The following is a 19,632-nucleotide window of genomic DNA, read 5'->3' as shown; positions in this document are numbered from 1 at the left end:
ATCAAGGGTGATTAGAAAGCAAAGTTGAGAAATACTACTGATAATGGTGAGTGCATTAATTGATGATCATTTATAGTGGAGTGCTGCGCACATTTTAGCAATGGTCACTCTCCTTAAATGCATTGTTATAAACTTGAATACTTACTGCCTTTTCTTGAAAATGCTTGGAATCTGAGTCTTTCATTCTTGGCATTAGAGTGAGAACAGAGATAAGGAATAATATGAGATACAAAGAAATCAATCAATCAAGTAATCCATTATGTGGGCCAATGTTAAAAATATACTATAAACTGGGGAAATATGATTAACTCAACAAAATTCAACTAAGAATATTTTGTGAAATTATAGCTATATACATGTGTGTGTGTGATTAGCATTTGCAATTCATTTTAACTTAAATGCATCCAAATGTGTTTTTGTGTCTCTATCTTTACCTGAAGATTGATGAAAGATTACAGCCTTCTGTACGGATTGCACCTCAACATAAAGAAAACAGAAAACCTCATAACTGCGCCAGTAAGCAACATCATGATAAAAGGAGAAAATATTGACATTGTCAAGGATTTCATTTTACCTGAATCCACAATCAACACCCATGGAAACAGCAGCCAATACATCCAACAACACTGCATTGGGCAAATATGCTACAAAAGACCTCTCTGAAATCTTAAAAAGCAAAGATGTCACTTTGATGACTAAAGTGTTCCTGCCCCAAACCATAGTATTTTTAATTGCCTTATATACATGCAAAAGCTGGACAATGAAATACAAAGATTGAAGAAGAACTGACACATTTGAATTGTGATATTGGAGAAGAGTATTGACAATACCATAGAATGCCAGAAGAAGAGGCAAATTTGTCTTGCAGGAAATACAGGCAGAATAGTCTTTAGAAGCGAGGATGGTGGGACTTTGCCTTGCTTACTTTAGACATGTAGTCAGGAAGACCAATCCCTGGAGAAGGACATTATGCTTGGTAAGTAGAGGGTCAGCAAAAAAGAGGAAGACCCTCAATGAAATGGACTGACACAGTAGTTGCAACTATGGGTTCAAACATACTATTGTGAGAATGGCACAGTCCTGGATAATGTTTTATTCTATTATACATAGAGTCACTATTAGAGCCAATTCATCAGCACCTAACAACAACTAACAACATCTTTACATTGTTGTTGTTAGGTGCCATTGAGTTGGTTCCAACTCATAGTGACCCTACAGAACAGAGTAGAACTGCCCCATAGGGTTTCCAAGGAGTGGTTGGTGGATTTGAACTGCCAACCTTTTGGTTAGCAACTGAGCTGTTCTTAACCACTATGCCGCCAGGGCTCCTTCTTCACATTATTCTACACATATTCCAGGAGATGTTGCCTACCTTTATTCTTGCAAATAGATCTCCAGAAACACGTTCCCTGAAGTATTATTAGAAATTTTGTGTAGAATCTATGTCTTATGAGTTAACATGAATTGATTTTATAAAAATTAATTATCTTTAGATAGATGGATAGAATTCAGTTTATCCTTAAAAAAACTTCATGAGAAGGAAATATTTATTTATTTATTTATTTATTTATTTAATTGTACTTCAGGTGAAGGCTTACAGAACAAATAGTTTCTCATGAAACAAAAGTACACATGTTGTTTTATGACATTGGTTAACAACCTCACAACATAATAACCCTCTAACTTCTCAACCTTTTTTTTTTTGGTGAAAATACACATAGCCAAAGATACACCATTTCAAAAATTTCTACATGCACAGTTCAGTGACATTGACTACGCTCTTCCAATTGTGCTGCTATTCTCACTTAAGATGAAGGCTTACAGAACAAAATAGTTTCTCATTTAACAGTTACTACAAATGTTGCCCTATGACAATGGTTAACAATCTCACAACACATCAACAATAACCTTACTCAGCCTTGGGTTCCTTATCACCAGCTTCCTTGTCCCCTTCTGCTTTCTGGCCCTTGTCACTGGACTCCTGTATCTCATTAGTCTCGTTTGGTTTTATGGGGCTGTCCACTCCCAGGCTGAACGGTGAACCTCGGAGGTAACTTCACCACTGAGCTAAAAGGGTATCTGGGGGCTACACTCTCGGGGCTTCTCCAGTCTCCTTTAGGCCAGTAAATATGGTCTTTTTTTTGTGGGTTAGAATTATGCTCTACATCCTTCTCCAGCTCTGTCCAGAACCCTCTGCTGTGATCCCGGTCAAAGCAGTCAGTGGTGGTAGCCGGGCACCATCTACCTGTACTGGACTCAGTCCGGTGGAGGCCTTGGTAGCTGTGGACAATTAGTCAGAAGGAAATATTTTAAATTGATACCCAGAGTGGTGTCTTGCTCAAAACCATAGAGCTAATTTAACTGATAAAGTTAGGACAGAAAACCAGACTTTGAGATCTAATGTCTAGTGATTTTTATACCACGTCACATAGTTAGTTTTTAGAGCAGCATTTTCCGAACTGTGTTCCAGGCAGCACTGGTTTCTGGAGCTAGTAAGAGGAACTCCATGAATGAAAAAAAATAATGGAGTATTCAGGGTCAAATAAACATTGGAGATTTAGGGTGAAATTTAACTGTTTTCTTTGAAGGCCTGCTTCTGAGAACCTTAGAAAGACAAAAAAAAAAAGAAAAGGCTAGTATGTGTGACAAAACACTTGTATAATTTAATTAATTAATTCATAATTATTTTGTTTGTATTCATTCATTAATTCTATTCTCTGTTTCAGTTCCTGTGTTGTTTTGTGCTGTCAATTCAATTCTGCTCATAGCAGCCCTATAGGACAGAGTAGAACTGCCCCAGAGGGCTAACTAGGCTGAAATCTTCATAGGAGCAGATCTCCTGGTCTTTTCTCCAACCTAGTGGCTGATGGGTTTGAACTACCGAATTTTTGGTTAACAGCAGAGCTGCTTAACTATTGCACCACCAGGGCTGCTTTTCACTGTTCTAGGACTATATTAAGGGTGATTTGGCTGTGGCCTTTCCTAGAGGTGAGGGAATGGGTTAGACTCCCTCTCACATACATAAGGACCACTGTATACCGCCTATATTACTTATTGGTAAAAATAAAAGAATAAATGATGAACTCTTTATTATAGCAGGAACAATCAAGAACTCCAGTTATATAGGAAGAAAAGAGAATTTCACAGGAAGCGACAAGACCCAGGTTCATGTTCTGTGACGCTGTGTAATAGCCAAGTGTCAATTTCTCTGTGCCATTGTTGATTCATTGGTGAAATGGTCAAAATAAGACCTGTTCTGCAACAGCAAAGGGTTGTCTTGGGGGTATGTATCAAGCAATGTATAAAGCACTGTAAACATTTAAAACGCTGTTAAATATTATTTTAATTTAAAATTCTCTCCAAGATATCATAATTGAGAAGTTTTGAGAGGCCGCCTCAAGTGAGTAAAATATACTGATGCTCCTGTGAGTGATCTATACCCATTCATATCAGCTGAAGCAACTGATAGTAAAGTGGGAAATAGGTCTTGATTAGAATAGATCTTCTTGAAATAGTTGTAAAGCATTTCTATACAATGTACTTTAGCAAAAACAGAGATCACTTTGTTATAGTATTTTATTTTCTTGTATTCCGACCTAATGATATTTTTATTATTTGAAAAATCTGATGGCAAAGCTCTGCCTTTCTTGCCTGAAGAGGTATTCATCTGAAAAAAAAAAAAAATTTTTTTTTCAACACTGTCCAACCCTAAATCACACAACAGTAGGTTCCAAATCATAAACATCTCATATGGTGTAAGTTAGTTTCTAGGTATTGTAATTTTCTTTCAGAGTACAATTTTCCTGAAAAATTCAAAAGCCAATCTACTGGAAAAACAGCCACTGCCAACAAACAAAACAAGCCATTTCTGTAAAACCCTGCATTATTTCTACACTAAATCCAAAGCTATATATTCTCCAGTGTCATCACCTTCAAGCAACAATTCATGAACACCAGTTATGTAAAACATGTGTGTGAAAACACTTTGGTTTTTCTCATTACGCTGTTGTGTGTGTGTGTATGCATGTATGCATATGTGTGTGTAATAAGAAAAGTTGTACTGTAGAAGCATAAATATATTAAATAGTTTTAATGCATACTAGCAATAATGTTGCAACTAAATTTAATTTGTACTATTTTTGCAACCTCACTTCAAAATTATGTAATGGTTACTAAAGACCATTTCAAATAAAAATAATAGGAAGCAATACCCATAAGCCTCAAAATTCTAATCCAGTAATAAAGTTTTGAATGAATCACAAATAATATGGCATTTACTCTCACTGGTTGTTTCTGAGTTGGCTTTAAACGAAAATATACTGTTAAGATTTTTGATGTTTCTTTTAGTGTATGATATGGAAAAATTATTAGAAGTATAAGAAAGAAGATTAATTTTATAAATCCTTCAAACCTTAAGCACGCTCTGAAACATGTTTAACCTTATTTGACATCCTATTGAATAAACTACTTTATTTTGCATTTACTTTCATGTTTTCTCACAACTGGAAGTTTTTATTAAAAAAATTGTAATGACTGAGTAGAGTCGAATTTGTGAATATATCACGATTTACTTAACTATTAATTTACTTATGGTAAGACCTTTAGATTATATTTTTCCCTCTCATAAACAGTACTGGAATATGTTTGGATTGAAATATCTTCTTATACTTTGACAAGTGGATACATATTTGCATTATGAATTTTATCTTTTCAGATCTCTATTTCCTTCAGTAATGCATATGCAATTTTTTTGTATATTATATACAAAAAAGAAAAAAAAAGAACACACACACAGAGCAACAAAAAAACAACCTTGGGAAAATGTGTGATCTGGAAATGGCTTCAAAGCTATGAGAGAGGGTTGATTTTTTTCTGTAATCCCTGACCTCTAATTGTAAGCTCCTCAGTCTGGTTTAATGGTATCAGGTCAATGTGACTACCTGCAGAGCACCCACTTTACAGGATTTAGGTAAAAATATACCTTTCTTTAAATGTATTTTTTCAAATAAATTACTTCCTTTCAAAGACTGATACCAAGGAGAGTAAAACCTAAGGACTGGTAGGTAAGAATGACTTATGAAACCATGACATTTGGGGACTAAGGAGAGAGAATGAACCTCTATTTAACCTCCTCCCTGGCTCTTACATGTCTTAAAAAAGAATTTGCCAAGGCAGTTTCATTTAACCAGCTGATTTTAAATTGCTCCTTGAGGCTGATTTTGCAAAACTTCTTTGATATTTTATGGTTCTACAGTTTTATGAGCACCATAAATGCCCCAAACCTCAGAAATGGCACAGCGTTTCAACAGGAACATCTTTTCCTAGCATCAGGATGAAGCTAAGGTACTGACTTCTGGAATCTATTAACAGTCTCACTTGGTTTAAGTTTTACCAGGCCCCTAACATGTCCATTAGTTTAGTGCAAAATCTCTCTGAGTACTTTTATTACAGATCTTCATTACTTAAATATTCCTTCTTTTCCTGAGCAAATAATCCATGACCTATATATTGTATAGCACTTTTAAGTGTCTGTCTACTAAATTAAAAACTTAGCAATATACTCATAAACACAGTGGAAGTATTCTTAAGGAACTAATCCCATAGGTATTGGCGATAGACATAGGCAGGGAGAAAATGTTTATTATGTTTGCACCAGGACACCAAGGAATTTGAAAAAAAAATCTAAAATCTTTTTAACTGTGTTGTCTGTAAAGGGTCTGCCAAATAACACCGGCAAAGCAGAAAGGACCCAAGAGCCCGTATCTAATGTGTTTTAGTGCATGTAATGTCTTTCATGCATAAAACCACTCAGAATGGGGGATTAACAAAGACCTAATTTTCATTTTGATTCTTGAAAAGTATCCTGGATGCAGTGGTTGTTTTTCAGAGTTTTAACAATTTCCTTTTGCATCAAGTCCCTCTTCCCACATTCCATATTAAAAAAAAAAAAAAAAAGGAATTGTAGAAAGCATCTTATATACATAATGAATGTAATTTCCTTCATTACAAGTAAAATCACTCTTGCTGAGATTTTAAGGACGCTTCAGCACTTTTGCTTTGCGTGAGAGAGCAATCATTGATTATCCTAAACCTTAACACGCCACACAGCACAAGGAAGTGGTCTCCACATACACCTGCAATGCTTTTGCCAAGCTGAGCTTTTCAAATGATGATATGGATTTCACAAATTTGTTATTGCAGTTTATGTTGAGAAGCAGGATGCTCACACAAAAGGCTGAAAAGGGAATGGTTTTCACCACCAGCAGAATGCTATTATTATCTTTATCCAGGATTCCAATTACAGAATATCCAAGAGGAAACAACACTAGTGCAAGTAGTAATGGACATTTCAGATTAGATTTCAAGAGCTGCATGTTGAAAGAGTAAAAATAATGAACCAGAGCTACATTTTATAAAGTTCATACAGATTATTTTCACCACTAGTCAACGTAAGTAAAATGGAGCTACGAGATTTGGGTGCCCTTAAGCTGATAACACCTAATTATTTTGCTTTTATGTACATCTCAGCAATGTACAGAAGCTTTCCATTTTACACTAATGAAATGGAGAGATTGGGAACAAAGCACAAGACAGTGGACATTGCCCGGCCTCTTACTAAATGTCCAGGGACAAATGGCTAAAGTGACATCTCCAAGGCTTAGGCAAATTATTAGCTACATGTTTCTCAAAAGCTAAGGCACAGTACCACCACCTGTTTGCCAGTTTGTCATATTGTGGTGGTTTGGGTATTGCTGTAATCCTGGAAGCTATGTCACCAGCATTTCAAATAGCAGCAGAGTCACCCATGGTGGACAGGTTTCGGTGGAACTTCCAGATTAAGACAGACTAGGAAGAAAGGACTGGTGACCTACTTCTGAAAATTAGCCAATGAAAACCCTATGGACCACAACACAATATTGTCTGATATAGTGCTGGAAGATGAGCCCCCTAGGTTGGAAGGTACTCAAAGTACACAATGGTCACAACAATGGACTTGAACATATCAGTGATCAAGAAGATGCACTTGGCAACATTTTGTTCTGTTGTACATGCGGCCTCCATGAGTTGGAGCCTACCTGAGGACAACTAACAAGAGCAACAAGGCAGAGTAAAAGTCTTTGTGGGCAGGTAATAACAAAATCAGCAATCAGAATGACAACCATACAACCATGCCTCTATTTACTGATAGGCAGAAGTAGGTCAAGCATTAGTCATAGCAATAATCCTGCAAGGAAACATTATCAACCTCATTTTACAGATAACGTCAATAGATTGAATAATGTGACCACACGGATGTAGCTAGTAAGTGACTGGGGCCAAGATTAGACCCTGAGTTATTCTTACTGTAAAATAGTTTCTTTTTAATTTAAAAGTATTACGTCAAGCTGCTTTTCAAAAAGAATAGTATTTTCATCAAAGTGCGTGTCTTAGTCATCTAGTGCTGCTCTAATGGAAATACCACAATTGGATGATTTTAACAAAGAGAAATTTATTTTCTTGCAGTCTAGTAGGTTACAAGTCCAAATCCAGGGCGTCAGCTCCAGAGGAAGGCTGTCTCTCTCTGTCAGCTCTGGAGGAAGGTCCTTGTCATCAATCTTTCCCTGGCCGAGAAGCTTCTCAGGTGCAGGAACCCCAGTTCCAAAGGACATGGTCTGCAACGGGTGCTGCTTTCTTGGTGGCATGAGGTCCCCTACTCTCTGCTCGCTTCCCTTTTCTTTTATCACTTTTAAGATAAAAGTGGTGCAGGCCACACCCTGGGGAAACTCCCTTTACGTTGGATCAGGGATGTGACCTGAGCAAGGGTGTTACATCCTACCCTAATCCTCTTCAACATAATCCAATCTTGCCTTATTAACCACAGGCAGAGATTAGAATTTACAACATATGGGAAAATTATATCAATGACAAAATGGAGGACAACCACACAATACTGGGAATCATGGCCTAAGTAACGACACATTATGGGGGGACACAATTGAATCCATGACAGTGCACAATCTAGTTTTATAACTAATTGGATGCTCATACAGCCCTGTGAGGTAAACAATATTTATTGTTCCTATTTCATAAAGATGCAAGAGAAATTTAAAGAGATTAACTGTTTTCCAAAGCCACAGAACTGGCAATAGGTGAGAAATTATTTATACTCAGGTTTTTCTGATCCCAATGTGGTTTCAAATATTCTACCACAGCAAGTGCTTCCAAACATTGGTTCTCAAATTTTCTATAATACACCTATTATTCTTTCAAAGGACTAGGACTCACAATGGCAGAAATCAAAAGGACAATTTTTCCAAGAACAGACTGTACATGCTAACTAAAATTTTCATATTTAATACTTATGATAGAATTTTATGGTATAAAATCATAATAATGTTGGTCATACATTTTATTGTTATGACTTTGAAGTATAAGCACATATGTAGTTTCATTACTAGCAAAATGTTGTGATAGTAGTGTTGAGTATGCATTTTACTGCTATGTTAAATGTAAATCACAGAAAAGGATACAGGAATTTAAGCTTGTATTTATTATAGTAATATAGATTACTACCAATAATTGCATGCTTAATCATTGGGACTTGATGGATCACTTTTATATGGCGTTTCTAGACATAGTCTTGTATCTCCCACCAAATGACTGGGCGGGACTATGCAAATATGGTGCTTGTGGCCCACCAAGGGGATTGGATAGCTTGCTAATAATGCAAATAAAGTGTTTGACACCCTTGTGGGGTGGGACCATGCAAATAAGGTGTATGGAACCGTAACAGGATATGTCGGTTTTGCCATCCCTTTAAGCTTAAAATGAGCCATCCCATAGATGGAAAGGGGTGACCTCATTACCATCAAGAAGAAGAGCCAGGAGTGTAGTACATCCTTTGGACCTGGGGTTCCAGTGCTGAGAAGCTCTTAGCTCTTAGGAGATAGAGAGTTGTCATACCAGACATAGTGTAAGACGGTGAGAAGTGGCAGCAAGTGCAGCAGAAAACCAGCAACAGCTGAACTAGGAGATCAGCAGGAGATGGCTCATCTGGCTTTCCGGCCCACAGAGCAAGGGGGCTCCTTTGGACAAGAGGCTTGCTGGCAGAGTGGGATACCTATGAGCACTTGACTAAGTTAGGATTGCTGACCCATGGAGCAAGAGAGCTAATCACTTTTGGGCAGGAGGCATACTGGTAGAGTGGGCTGCTTCTGGGCACTTACTGGTGGAGCTAAAGAGCTTTGTAACATTTGTCTAAGCTGGGCAGAGGCTGGGCTGAAGAGGTCCAAGAAACCAAGAGGCCAAGGGCCAGGGAGAGGCCGGCTTGTGGACATGGCCGAGAAGCTGTCCTGACCAAAGAACTACATCCTGAGTAGTTCCTGATCCTGAATTGTAACCTGGTACTTCCCTAATAAACCCCATACCATACCCGTACCATACTTGTTGCTGGAAGTCGATTCCAACCCGTATCTACCCTAGAGGACAAAGTAGAACTGCCCCATAGGGTTTCCTAGGAGCAGCTGGTGGATTCGAACTGCCATAATTGAGAGTATTGTCTATGAGTTCTTTGTGGCCATTGCAATGAATTACTGAACCCAACAGAAGAGTAGAGAGTGCCATGGGAGGGATGGCTGGCGTAGGAATTAATAAAAAGCTTGGAGTGGGGATGTATGTCTGACCTCCGCTTTATAGGAATCAGCCTTGGGCTGTTGATGCTGATAATGGTTCTCTCTTCTTCCCTTTGTGAAGTTAAATGAGATGGTCTGACGTTGCCACCATGCCATTTTTACAGTCACTATAGTATACATTTTCTGCATTCATTTGATTCTGTAAATAACTTAGCATACTAGATATTGATATCCCCATTTCCAAGAGAAGAAACTACTGATAAAAGAAATTATGTTACTCAGTATCATAGAGCAAGTAAGTGACAGATCTAATTTGACTTAATGCTCTTAAGTATGGTATTATACTGTCAAGACCAAAATAAAAATTTTATATATATAAACATGCAGGCATACTGATACTTCACTACGATAAACTTGGGAAGGGTAATGTAATAACTGACACAAAGTATGCAAACTTAAAAGAAAAAGTGAATAGCTATTGTACAAAAGTAACAATTTTAGCCCAGAGGAAAAGAGACAAGCAGATGATGTGGTGGAGAATCATGTAGCATGGAAAATCCATTTGTGAAGTCCATGGATTTACAACTCAGACTATGCTTGTATGTAGAACATAACTCTTAGCATCAGCCTCTCAAATCAAGTCTACTTGACTCTTTAGTATCAGACAGCAATATAGCTTTTCTCCCAGAATATCCCCAGCCACTGGCTAAAAGTAGATTTAAGTTATCTGATATGATCCTATGTTCTAGCACAATGTATATAGACTATATTTTTAAAGAATAGTCATTTCATCACGTGAGCATTTTGGACTAGAGAAATATTTTCCCCAGTGTGATGTCCTTCCCACGATACAAAATGAATGAATGATAAAGTATGATTGAATTAATACAGTTTTTAAATTTTATTGTAATCAAATACATATAACATAAAATTTGCCATTTTACCCATTTTCAGTATACATTTCAGCAGCATTAATTACATTAACCATGTTGTGCAACAATCACCACTATCTATTTTCAAAACGTTTTTAAAACCCCAAACAAACTCTGCACCTGTTAGGCAATAATTCTCTCTCCTCCACCTCCTCTCAGCATCTGGTAACCTCTAATCTTTCTATCTCCTTGAAATCGCCTCACCTACACATTTAATATAAGTAGAATCATATAATATTTGTACTTTTGAGTCTCGCTTATTTCACTTGGTGTAATATTTTCAAGGTTCATCCATGTTGTAGCATGTATCAGAACTTAATTCCTTTCTATAGATAATATTCATGTTTTTATGTGTTTGTTTATCTGTTCATCTGTTGATGGAAGATTGGATTGTTTCTACCTTTTGGCTATTGTGAATAGTGCTGCTATGTCCATTTGTTTATAAACATTTGTTTGAGTCCAAATTTTGGATGCTTTTGGGTCTATACCTAGCAATGAAATTGCTAGGTCATATGTTAATTCTATGTTGAACATTTTGAGGCGGTGCCAAACTGTTTTCAACATCAACTGAACCGTTTTACATTCCCACCAGCAATGTACAAGGGTTCAACTTCTGCACATCCTTGCCAATACTTGTTAGTTTCTGGTTTTTTTTTTTTAAATGTTTATAATAGCCATCATAGTGGGTGTGAAGTGATATTGTATGGTAGTTTTCATTTCCCTAATGACTAATGACATTGAACATCTTTTAATGTGCTTATTGTCTATTTGTATATCTTCTTTTGATAAATTTTTTGCTCATTTCTTAATTGGGTGGCTTATCTTTTTCGTTGTTGTATTGCATGAGTTTTTAATATATTCCGGATATTAAACCTTTATTAGATACAGGATTTGCAAATATTTTCTCCCATTCTGTAGGTCATATTTTCACTTTTTTGACAATGTCCTTTGATGTACAAATTTCTTTTTAGCTTTATTGAAATCCAATGTCATATACTGAATTTTGTATTCCAAAAGATATGTTGAAGTCCTAACTAGCATCACTTCAAAAGATTATAAAGTCAAATTAAACTCAAAGGTAAAGAATCTTTTATCCCCATTCGTTTGGAAACTCTATACAAGTTAAATGCAATTTCTAGTGCTGCTATTTTCTTGCTCCTGTTTCTTGGTGATATGAGGTCCCTCTGTCTCTCTGCTCACATCTCTCTTTAATCTTGTAGATTGAGTCCTGCTTTATTAACATAATTGTCTCTAATCCCACCTCATTAATATCACAGAGGTAGGATTTCGAACACATAGTACAATCACATCAGGTGACAAAATGGTGGACAATCACACAATACTGGAAATCATGGCCTAGCCAAGTTGACGCACATTTTTGGGAAACAAAATTCAATCCATAACAATCACACACAAAATTTTGCTGAAGATCATTCAAAATCATTTGCAACAGTACATCTACAGGGAAATGCTAAAAATTCAAGCCAGATTCAGAAGAGAACAACATGGGACAAGGGATAACACTGCTGATGTCAGATGGATTATGGCTGAAAGCAGAGAATAACAGAAAGATGTTTACTTGTGTTTTACTCTCTGTGCAAAGGCATTTGACAGTGTGGACCGTAGAAAATTATGGATAACACTGTGAAGAATGGGAATTCCAGAACACTTAATTGTGCTCATGAGGAACCTGTACATAGCTCAAGAGGCAGTAGTTCGAACTGAACAAAGGGATACAGTGTGTTTTAAAGTCGAGAAAGGTGTGCATCAGGGTTGTATCCTTTCACCATACCTATTCAATCTGTATGATGAGCAAATAAGCCGAGAAGCTGGACTCTATGAAGAATGGGATGTCAGGATTGGAGGAAGACTCATTAACAACCTATGATGTGCAGATGATGCAACCTTGCTTGCTGAAAGTGAAGAGGACTGGAAGCACTTACTGACAAAGATCAAAGACCACAGCCTTCAGTATGCATTACACCTTAACATAAAGAAAACAAAAATCCTCACAACTGGACCAATAGGGAACATCATTATAAATGGAGATAAGATTGAAGTTGTCAAGGATTTCATTTTACTTGGATCCACAATGAATACCCATGGAAGCAGTAGTCAAGAAATCAAACAGTGTATTGTGTTGGTAAATATGCTGTAAAAGACTTTAAAGTGTTGAAAAGCAAAGATGTCACTTTAAGGACCAACGTGCACCTGACCTAAGCCACGGTGTTTTCAATCACCTCATAAGCATGCGAAAGCTGGGCAATGGATAGGGAAGACCAAAGAGGAATTGATGCCTTTGAATTATGGAGAATATACCACAGACTGCCAGAATAAGGAACAAATCTGTCCTGGAAGAAGTCCAGCCAGAATGCTCATTAGAAGCAAAGATGGCAAAACTTCGTCTCACATACTTTGGACATGTTATCAGGAGTGACCATTCAATGGAGATGGACATCATGCTTGGTAAAGTAGAGGGTCAGTGAAAAAAAGGAAGACCCTCAATAAGATGGATTGACACAGAGGCTGCAACAATGGGCTCAAGCCTAATAATAGTGAGGATGGCGCAGGACCAGGCATTGTTTAGTACTGTTGTACATCGAGTCGCCATGGGTCGGAATTGACTGGACGGCACCTAACAATGACAACAATTACAGAATCCAATACTCTCTGATTATTACGTTATCAAGTGGCAATTGCAGCATCAACTTAGTTGGGATTTTGAATTATTCTTTTATTAGGGTGCTGAGGATAAAAAGATGTCATTAACACAAACTCCTATCCCAATCTCACTATTTACATACATTTAAATCCAATATTTAAAAGTAAGGATCAGATTTGGACAATAGGTTATTAATTATGGCACGTAAACAAAATGCCATGAAAAAAATACATTCCATAAGATTAAAGTGTACTATTTCAGAATGGCTGGATGTCACAAACAAGTGAGTGTGAACTGAGAGCTAATTTTGTAATAAATACACAGTGTGTATTTGTGTGGAATATACATTGGCTTTTGAAGATTTAGCATGAAAAAGTAAAATATCCAATTAAAATTATTTTATTTTTATTAATGTTTAAATGATAATATTTTTAATATACGAGTTAAATATTTTCTTAAAATTAATTTCACTCTGTGTGTTTTAATATTTCTACTGTGTCTACTGTTTTATATCTAATGTTTAAAGTTATACATGTGGTTGACGTTTGTGATTCACATTATATTTTTAACGGACTTCACTCTTCTAGACTATCTTATGCAAACTTGGAATATGAGTTCTATAGATCCTAATTCTTCATCCCAGTATTGCAACAATTCTGGAGCAAATTACTGGTGGTCTCATTTGCAAAGGGCATGCACTCTCCAGTGTGACCTGGTGCTACCTTTTCTGTTTCTCTGATTTTTAATTTCTTTTTTGTACTTTGTAAATATTTCAGCATGTGACCCAGTCTCTAAGCATATCAGGAAGTATATCTTTAAAGCTGAAATATCCCATCAATTTCTTTGCTATAAGAGTCTGTTTCTCCAATAAAAGGGACTCTTCCACCAGCTTCTAAGTAACATATTCTTCTCTTATGTATGTATTTAAAAATGATCAAAACTTTTCCTTCAAATAGCTTCTTGATTCATGTTACTTTAGCATTAAGTTTGTTCATTCTTTCAAGTTAACAGATACTTATACTACTTACCACTGGTTGCCCTCAAATCAATTCCAACTCATGGTGACCCCATATGTGTCAGAGAAGAACTGTGCTCCATAGGGTTTTCAGTGGCTGATTTTTCAGAAGTAGATCACCAGACCTCTCTTCTGAGGTGCCTCTAGGTAGACTTGAACCTCCAACCTTTCAGTATAGTAAACATTAACCATATGCACCACCCATGACTCCTTATACTATGTAAACATAGAAAAAATGGGTAAAGCTAATCAATCCTAACAGGAAAATATGCTATATTTATAAATTATCCCTAAAATGTACATGAATTACACATAATAGAAGCATATTCATTATTAAGTTAGCAGCCTGATAACTATTTCTTGTCACAGGTGACTTTTTTTCTAAAATGGCTGGGAGTCCCAGGCTTCTTTCATCCTGTTGATCCATCAGTGAACATCATCTGAACCCAGCAGGAAGAACTGAAAAATGAGTGTGGAGGAGACGTGTTGTTGTTGTTAGGTACCATCAAGTTGATTCCAACTCATAACGACCCTATATACAACAAAACGAAACACTGCCTGGTCCTGTGCCATCCTCACAATTGTTATGTTTGAGCCCCTTGTTGCAGCCACTGTGGCAATCCATCTCGTTGAGGGTCTTCCTCTTTTTCGAGACGCTTTACTAAGCATGATGTCCTTCTCCAGGGACTGATCCCTCCTGATAACATGTTCAAAGTATGTAAGACGTGGTCTTACCATCCTTGCTTCTAAGGAGCATTCTGGTTGTACTTCTTCCAAGACAGATCTGTTTGTTCTTTTGGCAGTCCATAGTATGTTCAATATTCTTCACCAACAACACAATTCAAGGGCATCAATTCTTCTTCGGTCTTCCTTATTCATTGTCCAGCTTTCACATGCATATGAGGTGATTAAAAACACCATGGCTTGGGTTAGGCTCACCTTCGTCTTCAAGGTGACATCTTTGCTTTTCAACACTTTAAAGGTCTTTTGCAGCAGATTTGCCCAATGCAATGTGTCTTTTGATTTCTTGACTGCTGCTTCCATGAGTGTTGATTGTGGATCCAAGTAAAATGAAATCCTTGACAACTTCAGTCTTTTCTCCGTTTACCATGATGTTGCTTCTTGGTCAAGTTGTGAGGATTTTTGTTTTCTTTATGTTGAGGTGTAATCCACACTGAAGGCTGTGGTCTTTGATCTTCATCAGTAAGTGCTTCAAGTCCTCTTCACTTTCAGCAAACAAGGTTGTGTCATCAGCATAATGAAGGTTGTTAATGAGTCTTCCTCCAAACCTGATGCCCTGTTCTTCATATAGTCTAGCTTCTTGGAGTATTTGCTCAGTGTACAAACTGAATAGGTATGGTGAAAGGATACAACCCTGACGCACACCTTTCCTGACTTTAAACCACACAGAATTCCCTTGTTCTGTTCGAACTACTGCCACTTGATCTATGTACAGTGTCCTCATGAGCACAGTTAAGTGTTCTGGAATTCCTATTCTTTGCAATGTTATCCATAATTTGTTATGAGCCACACAGACGAATACCTTTGCATAGTCAATAAAACACAAGTAAACATCCTTCTGGTATTCTCTGTTTTCAGCCAGGATCCATCTGACATCAGCAATGATATCCGTGGTTCCACATTCTCTTCTGAATCCGTCCTGAATTTCTGGCAGTTTCACACAGATGTACTCCTGCAGTCTCTTTTGAATGATCTTCAACAAAATTTTACTTGTGTGTGATATTAATGATATTGTTCGATAATTTCCACATTCGGTTGGATCACCTTTCTTGGGAATAGGCATAAATATGGATCTCTTCCAGTTGTTTGACCAAGCAGCCGTCTTCCAAATTTCTTGGCATAGATGAGTGAGCACTTCCAGCACTGCATGCATTTGTTAAAACATCTCAATTGGTATTCCATCAATTTCTGGAGCCTTCTTTTTCTCCAATGCCTTCAGTGTATCCTGGACTTCTTCCTTCAGTACCAATGGTTCCTGATCATATGCTAACTTCTGAAATGGTTGAACATCGATCAATTCTTGTTGGTGTAATGACTCTGTGTATTCCTTCCATCTTCTTTTGATTCTTCCTGTGTAGTTGTTTAGTATTTTCCTGTAGAATCCTTCAATATTGCAACTCGAGACTTGAAGTTTTTCTTCAGCTCTTTCAGTTTGAGAAATGCTGAGTGTTCTTCCCTTTTGGTTTTCTATCTCCAGTTCTTTGCACATGTCATTATGATATTTTACTCTGTCTTCTCGAGCTGCCCTTGGAAATCTTCTGTTCAGCTCTTTGACTTCATTATTTCTTCCTTTTGCTTTAGCTTCTAGACGTTCAAGAGCAAGTTTCAGAGTCTCTTCTGACATCCATTTTGGTATTTTCTTTCCTGTCTTTTTAATGGTCTCTTATTTTCATCATGTATGATCTCCTTGATGTCATTCCACAACTAGTCTGGTCTTCAGTCATTAGTTTTCAACTCGTCAATTCTATTCTAGAGATGGTGTCTAAATTCAAGTGGGATATACTCAGGACCATACTTTGGCTCTCATGGACTTGTTCTAGCTATTTGCTGAAAGTCTTGTCCAGGAAATGGCTTAATAACTTCCTAAAATTCCAGCAGCTGGAACTAATTGGCATGACTACAATGAACTGCAAGGAAGATGGGAATATACAGTCAAGCTGTGGGCACAGGAAGAAGAGGATATAGATTTTGTTGAGCAGTTAGCAATCTCTGCCATCAAGTAGGGTAGAAAATAACTCAACATCTAACAGATGTACTTACAACCAAAAACTTTTAGTGAAATTCTACCAAATCAACATCAGAAGAAAATCTAAGGAGTATAATGTAACCAATTAAGGTGCATAATATTTATGTAAAAATGCCTTTTCTTAATAGATAATTTTATAGATATGTGAGTTAAGGAAGGCAATATATATATATTGTCATTCCAGTGAACAAAGAAAATATTTGATAACATTTATCATCTTATTTTAAAAGAAATAATTATTTACAATCTAGGAGTTATAATTTTTTTTTCTTTTGGAAACATTTTAAAGGAAACCCAGTCTTTGTCTGCAACAACAGACAAAAAAATCAGAAGAGACATGCATATCAAAGGCTTAAAATGGCTAGAATGGCAGTTATTGTCACCATTATTAACCATGCTGTGTTTATTCAGTCTAATGCAAAAAAAAAATGAAAGAAATAATAGGTATAATTTTGTAAAAGTAAAAGTGGAATTATTATTCTACATCTTATGAGTAGATTAGAATGGTTATCTACTTAGTAATGTCTAAAAGACTCACTTGCAAAATCTCTAAGACTAACAATAATTTTAAGTAACATCACAGACTAGGAAATAAATATATAAAAAACAATGATTGTCCCATTTAACAAAAATGGACAGTTAAATATAATTATATATATATGCATACATTTATTAATGTAAACATTCATAAAAATAAGAACAAATAAATATGAAGATTATTTTTGAAAAAATTTACTAAAATTATAAAAGACTAATATTCTAAATTAATAGCCTTAATGTAATTTCTCTTAAATTTTCAGGCAAAATAGTAGGGGGTGTAGGCAGGGTGGAGGAGAAACATTGAAATTTGCTTCTTTTTTTCCCGAAAGAATAGAGTCTAGAATATACAGATACATTTTGAATGAGAAAGGGAGGGTTGTGTGCTTATGGTGTGGTACTTATACAAATAAAGTCAAATGGGTAACAAATTTCACTGACGACAAAACTGGCATTTAAAATTAATAGAAAAAAGGGATGAGTTATTCAATAGAAGCTAGCAAGAAATTTGGCTAATATTTGTGAAACACTGCAAATATTTTGCCTACTTTACACTTTATATTAACATTCCTTTCATGTAGGTTAAGTATATAAATATATAAATGTAAAACAAATGGCCTGAAGCAAACATAGGTGAACATTCAGCTATTCATGTGGTAACCCGTTAAAGGAAACCCATTTTTTGTTTGTTTGTTTCAAGAAACAAAGAAAAATGGGAATATACGGCCTAAAAATTGAAATGGCTATTACAATATATCAAAATCCTAAAACTCAAATGCCAAGACAAAATGAAATGTTAATCTATATACAAAAAAAGTAATGCTCTCCCTCCCCGAAGAAATACTCTATATGTGGGCCACTGTTATTCTCCATCAGGAAATATTTAACATGCACTATAGGCAAAGGCAGTGGACTCAGACATAGCAGTGATTATGAAGGTGGTACAAAACAAGCAACCTTTTGCTCTGTTATGTATGAGGTTGCCATCGGTTGGAGTCGACTTGACAGCAACTAACAACAACAACATAGGCAAAGGTATAGTGTTCTTCATATGTAAAATATTTAGTAAATCAAAAATTTAAAATAGTTACAATTCGAATAAGTTCAATGTTCAACAATGTTATTAATAACATAAATCCAGAAGCTAGTAAAATCGTGAATTATCTAATGACTTGCTGATGTTTTATGACATAGCAAGTAAAGACTGACTCCAAATACATTAGGATAAATATGTATTTATATCACAAATGTGAAAAGAAGAAATCTCTGTTATTGGAATAATATATATTATATACTTCTTAATAATTTTAAATAATTTTCAGTTTTGCCGTAATAAACTTATTTTGCTTTTTAATAAGAAAGTAAAACACCATGTGATAATGATTTGGGTTTGTTTTTTTTTTTTATGAAAGTAATGGGCTTTGAAATCGGAGAGACTCCGGTTCAGCTACTGGCTTTGATTAGCAGATATGTTTTCTCACTCAGCATTCTTAATCAATGAAAGATTCATTTTTCATAAATGTATACTTATATCTCCACAGTAAAAGCTGGAACTCGATGGGACTGCCTTGTTTTCCTGGGTCTTGCAAACTTTCTCCCTTTGCCAGGGTGCAGTCTCACACTTTTCTACAGCTTAAGTGGAAAATATTTAAACTTTTCTTCTTTGACAGATTTCCTCTTTACTCAGGTTCCAGGATTCCCAGGTTGTACTGTATATACGTTGTTGTTGTTGTTAGGTGCCATCAAATCATTTCTGACTCACAGCGACCCTGTATATCACAAAACAGAACACTGCTAGGTCCTGCGCCGTCCTCACAGTCGTTGCTATGTTCAAGCCCATTGTTGAAGCCACTGTGTCAATCCATCTCAATGAGGGTCTTCCTCTTTTCTGCTGACCCTCTACATTACCAAGCATGATGTCCTTTTTTGGGGACTAGTCTCTCCTGATAACATGTCCAAAGTATGTGAGATGAAGTCTCGCCATCCTTGCTTCTTAGGATCTTTCTGGCTGTACTTCTTCTAAGACAGATTTGTTTGTTCTTCTGACAGTTCGTGGTATATTAAATATTCTTCACCAACACCATAATTTAAAGGTATCAATTCTTCTT

This window comes from Trichechus manatus, unplaced genomic scaffold (assembly GCF_000243295.1).
Source record: "Trichechus manatus latirostris isolate Lorelei unplaced genomic scaffold, TriManLat1.0 scaffold00025, whole genome shotgun sequence".
Classification (NCBI taxonomy): Eukaryota; Metazoa; Chordata; class Mammalia; order Sirenia; family Trichechidae; genus Trichechus; species Trichechus manatus.
The sequence above is the reverse complement of the archived record's forward strand: the minus strand, read 5'-3'. Positions refer to the sequence as shown.